At 45.6% G+C, this 5961-nt stretch overlaps 1 pseudogene; it reads left to right on the top strand.

Moving 5' to 3' along the window:
- The first annotated feature begins 536 nt into the window (after positions 1-536).
- Positions 537-5594, top strand: LOC136169596 (pregnancy-associated glycoprotein 1-like; annotated as a pseudogene).
- Positions 5595-5961: the final 367 nt, after the last annotated feature.

The raw sequence follows: 5961 nt of genomic DNA, 5'->3' as shown, positions 1-5961 counted from the left end.
CTGGCATCATAGGTGTGCCTAATATCTACCATCTGACCCACTACCTAAAGCCAGTCATATGTCCCTGGGCTGCCCTTGAAACCTTCACTTTGCCATTTGACTGCTTTTCCTCCTAGCAATCAACTCTCCAATGAGGACAGCAATGAGCATCTCATGAAGTGACTGTAAGACCACACAATATCACGGAAGTCTAGCATGGTCCCTAATATTCGTTTTTAAGATGTTCTTAGCAGTTTTTCTCCAATTTGGCAAGTTTCCCATACTTTTAGTTGTCCATGCCGTTCACTTTGGTTTTCCAGGTGAGCCTCAAGGAAGAGATTGTAGTAGAATTCTCTGTATTCTGAAAGTTTTCAACGTCTACACCCCAAGGACACTGATGGAGGTAAACATTTTTGAGAGGTTTGTATTTTTATCAAATCAATTATTGGCCTAGGGAATGATTAGGTCATTCAGAGCATATATAACTAGACCCTTCTGGTCTTCACTACATGCTAAGAACCAATTTTTCCCTGCGTACTTGGATCCAGGAAAGAAGCATGAAGTGGCTTGGGCTGCTGGTGCTGGTGTCCCTCTCAGAGTGCATAGTCACGTAAGTATGAGGACTGTAAGCCACATCATCTTCCTTTCTGGGATGTTGCTTTTCATCTGATTATTCTTCCACCCATCAGTGTTAGACAGGAAAGGAATATTTCCCTGACAGTCTTAAAGTTCAACTCTTACTTATTGATAAGTACCTTGCTACAGGGACTGTGGGTTCCAAGGGTCATGGCATAGAGCTGCACGGTTGCACAACTCTTGGGGCCCAGACGTGTGGCCTATTAAAAATGGAACTCCTTGCAATTGTTCAGTGCAAGGCCTATGCAGATGTAGGTATGGTCCTGTGGAATAGCACTTTTCTTAAGTTTTTTCTAGATCTCTTCTCTGTTCTCTATTTCGGTGTGTATTTATCTATGTCTGCATCTCTGTATCTCTCTCGTTTATCTCTCCATCTCTTTGGAAGTCTCTGTGCCTGCAGATAACTCTGTTGTTTTTCCTTACTTTTAATTTTTCAATTTTAACTCTTCTTTGCCCTTGAGCCTCTTAATGTCCTTAATATTTTCCCTATCTCTTGGATTCTGCTTTCAACCCTCTCTTCTCTTTCAACATGGAGAAAGATTGGGAGAGCTACTTATACACGGTTTTACATCTGACAAGCAGTGTGACCACAGCCAACTCACAAACTTCCTGTATTTCAAATTCCTCCCCTGGAAAAACTGTATAATAATCCCCCTTCTACCTCCATCCCTGAGCATCTTTGAGAAGGATACAGTGGGAATGCAACAGCAATGCTAATGGCTGTCATTGTTGAGACTTCCTATTTATCAGGTACCTTATATCCATCACTTCACTTATTCCCAAAATATTCTATTTGGAGGGTAGGAATTATTACATTCCACCATTTTACCGAGGGAGAGACAGACCCCACATGGTCATATGGCTTACCCACCATTACAAAACAGAACCTTTATTCAAACCTATGTCTTTGCCATGGTACATGTATAAAATTCTGATAACAAGGTGACTCATAAAAATGACTGGAAAATACACAGTTCCATTACAATGTCAGTTATACCTTAACACTGACAGCTAATTGTAGCTTCTTTGTTTTCTTTGCCAAATGATCGGTGAAAGACTACCTCTAATGAAAGTGAAGATCACGCGAAAAACCCTCAGTAAAAAAAAAAAAAAAAGCTTGCTGAACAATTTCCTGAAGGAACGTACTTTTAGACTGTCCCAGATTTCTTCTCGTGGCTCGAATGTAACTACTCACCCCCTGAGAAACATCCAGGATGTGAGTACTTTGGTAGGATGGTGCTCCACAGCGCCCCCTGGTGATCTAGCCCAGCACCGGGGCTCATCTGGAGGTGACAGGTGGGATGTTGGGGTTGGGGTTCCTGCAGTAGGCAGAAACAGTGGAAAACAGGGACCCCACCCAGAGGAGAAGTCACTCTCATCTTCAACTCTTGGTCTTGGTGACTGGGCCCAGAAATTACCAGGTGGCAGGTAAACATCCATTTCTGTGCCAAAGATATGTCATTAGTTTGAGGGAGATTGTTCCTTCTGAAATAAGTGAGTCAGTCAGTTACAGATGAAGAGTGAACCATCTCTGATCAAAAGGCAGAACCAACCAACGACAAAGCAATTGTGAATCCCCAGGCAGAGGAATTCAGTTTCCACCGAAGCAAGAACCACAGCTGTAAAAATTACTGAACCCGTATTCCATGTAAGGCCATAAGAACCTAACACAGTGGTTACTATTTTTAGATTAGAAAAAAAGCTTATTTTGTCTTCAAGAATGCTCATGCTGGCCTGAGAGATAGGCAAAGAGTAAATACATGTCAAATGAAAGAGTCACCTGTGTAGTGTTGATTGAATGTGGTCTGAGTTTAGAGGGAGTGGTTGAGATTGATCAAGAAGGACCTCCTGGAGAAGGGGGCACTAAGGTTGGATTTGAAGAGACTACAGAGCTTCTCAAATGAAGGCATCAGGATTTCCCTGGGTGTCCAGTGGTCCTGGAGGTCCAGTGGTTATGCCTCTGTGCTTCCAATGCAAGAGGTACCACTTCAACGCCTGGTCATAGAGTCACTATCCTGCATACTATGTAGCACATGAAAAATATAACAAATGCAAGCACCTCTGTGATCAAAGGCTGTGAGCTGCACGGTGGTTAGAAAGTGATCTCAAGAGATATGTGACACCCAGAGGGAGGCATCAGTGTGGGAATAGAGGGTAACCAGTTCTGCACTAACCTACTCCCTCCTTTTCCCTGTAGATAGTATATGTGGGTAACATCACCATAGGAATACCCTCTCAGGAATTCCATGTTGTCTTTGACACAGGCTCATCTGACTTGTGGATGCCATCCATCTTGTGCACCAGCCCAACCTGTTGTGAGTATAGACAACCCATACACGGAGCATCCTTAACTTGCCCTGCCACCCTGTTTTCCACCCTTGGCAACTGATGACACTTCTCTCTTGTGTATGCAGCTACACGTGTTAGGTTCAGACATCTCAAGTCTTCCACCTTCTGGCCTACCAGAAAGACCTTCAGGATCGAATATGGTTCTGGAAGGATGAAGGAAGTTGTTGCTCATGACGCCGTTTGAGTAACAGTGTAACAAATGCTGAGTCAGGACTGGCTGTGGGGTGACCACTGCTTGCAAAACAGATGCAGGACCTTCTGGCAGGACCCTTCCTAGCCTAACTCCCATAGATATTGGCCATCTTACCCACAGGAGCCTGTCCCTGGGGAGGCAGTGCCCGTGGTGACACACGAGCACACAGATTAGCTAACCCATAGAGTGGCTTGAGATGGGGACTTGCAGCTTCTCTGCCCATGAGCAGTTCAAGGTTCATTTTGCTGGGAGTGAGAAGAGGGGGAAAAAGCACCCACTTTTATATTCTCAGACTGTTGCAGGCACTTTCAGGTGATAAATGGTTTAGTTCTGCAACAACCCCACATAGCAGTTACTCTGATTAGCTCATGAGACATATGAGGAAGCTGAGGTCCAGACAGCAAGGGCCTTGCTGAGGTCACACATGTAGAAAGCAGTGGAGCTGGGCCGGTTTTTCAGGACTGAAGTTACTGTGGGGTGTTTGGGAACAGGATAAAACTGATCTAGGGACCCTGGGGGCAGTCAAGGGCTTCAGGTATCCAAACTGGGAAACTGGAGGCCAGAGATGTCAGGGGACCTGATAAATGATTTCTTACTCTAGAGGACCCTTGAGAGTCTAATAAGCCTATGGCCTGCCTCCCGAAAGTAGTTGAGTAGTTCCCCCCTCTCTCTCTTTCTCTCTCATACACACTCACACAATTACACACATATCCCCCAAAGTGAATTTCCTAGGCAGTAATTTCATAGATCCCTGCAAGCAAGATTGTATTTTTGGCTCGGCTTCTGTCTTCCTGGACAGATGCAGAATCCACAGTCCCTTACAGAGAAAGCAGTCCATTCCTGTCATTAGGTCACAGGGATGCCAAAGAGAAGGCTACCTTGCTCTCGGCTCATTTTGTCCACAAGGGGGCACCGATGGGACCTGGCCTGACTCTTGGTTGCCCAACCTGTACAGAAGCCATGAGGCCAATTTGACTCACCCAAGTGGTGTTTTACAGAGGGGAGATGTTTTAAAATCCAAAGTCTCTCACAAATGGAACCCAAATCCCCCTCCCAGCTTGGTCTAACCATTTGAGGTCCAGCGAAGACACAGCCAAGCCTCAATTCTTCTCTGAGGATCTAATGGCAATGCACCCCAGTCCAGCCCTAGCCCCACTTCACATATCTGTAAGTGGGAACACTCTTCTCTCCCACAGATTGGGGACCTTGTAAGTACTGACCAGCCATTTGGTCTAAGCGTGGCAGAATATGGGTTTGAGGGTATACCTTTTGACGGAGTCTTGGTCTTGAACTAACCCAACATATCTTCATTGGAGGCATCCCCAACTTTGACAACCTGAAGAACCAAGATGCCATTTCTGAGCCTGTCTTCGCCTTCTACTTGAGCAAGTAAGTCTGGGATGGACAATCTGTTTCTCCAAATTATCTGTAAGATGCTTTCAGTTGCACGAAAATTATAGAACACTTGATAAAGAAGTATCCTGAGAGATAATCTAACCCAGGATAACTGGTCCAGGGCCCTACCTGGCATCACCACTGGTTTTTATAAATAATGTTTTATTGGAACACAACCATGCTCCTGGGCTCAAGACCAGTAACTTGGTCTAGGGGGGGTGAGTGAGGAGGAAGACTAACGGAAGGCTACAGAAAACAAGTTAGAGGAAAACGCAATAGGATTTGCTTATGAATTTGATAAGTAAGGAAGGAGAAGGATGGTGGATATCTTTCCTTCCTCATTAGCATTTCACTGGGAGCCCAGGACCAGCTATCAAATTTGCAGGTGCCAGTGAAAAATGAAAGTGTGGGACACAAAACAAAAGTGTGGGACCCCTTGTCAAGAAATATTAGGCATTTCAAGACAGGGAGAGCAGAGGTGGAGGGCCCTTCTGAGTGTGGGGCCCTTTGGACAATAGAGGTCACAGGCCAGCAGAGCCAACTCTGGGAGACCTGAACCCACACCGTTAGCACTTCCAGGCCTTGATTTCCCTGAAAATTGACAAGCTGGACAAGGGGAAAGCAAAAACATTTCAGCACCCTATCCTGTGAGGGAATCTGAGTACTCATATAGCAGGAGGTCCAGGGCCTCTTCAGAAGACATAGTGGTTGGAACTCAGCCAAGTGATTCACCTTCTAACCTCCTCTGTGCCACTCACTAGCCAGTAACCGACCTCAGTGTGGTTCTCAATCGCTCCTAGACTCGATTTCTGCATCTGTAAATGGGGACCTTATTAGGCCTTGATGGGTAGACAAGCACAGCTCTCAGACAGTCCTGTTGTCACTGTCCTCCAAAGATATCCCCCTCTCTTCTCTTGACAGATGCAGGGTGAAGGGCAGTGTGGTGATGTTTGGTGGGGTGGACCTAGCCTACTACCAGGGAGCGCTCAACTGGGTACCATTGATCCAATCAGGTGACTGGCGTGTACACATGGACCAGTAAACCTCTCCCTCTGAGGGTCAGTCCAAGTGATGCTCCCAGTACTGTACATGAACACAGGCAGACACTCACAAATGGATTCTCAGACACATAGTCACACAAACATAATACACCATCCACAATGACACAGACAGACACACAGACACATGTAAACACACAAGCAGACACATATAAACATACACAGAGATACATGTAAACAAGCATAGCTAGTCAGAGACAGAAAAACACACAAAGATACATACAAACACACATACAAACAATCACACAAGCACATAGATACACAAACAGCCCATGGGTTCATAATCTCCAGGCCCCCTGACCAGGGCTCTGACCTGGGTCCTCACAGGATCCAGAGAGGTCTGTGCAGCTG

The sequence above is a fragment of the Muntiacus reevesi genome, chromosome 5 (genome assembly GCF_963930625.1).
Source record: "Muntiacus reevesi chromosome 5, mMunRee1.1, whole genome shotgun sequence".
In the NCBI taxonomy this organism is placed as follows: Eukaryota; Metazoa; Chordata; class Mammalia; order Artiodactyla; family Cervidae; genus Muntiacus; species Muntiacus reevesi.
This window is presented reverse-complemented; position numbering and strand designations above follow the sequence as displayed.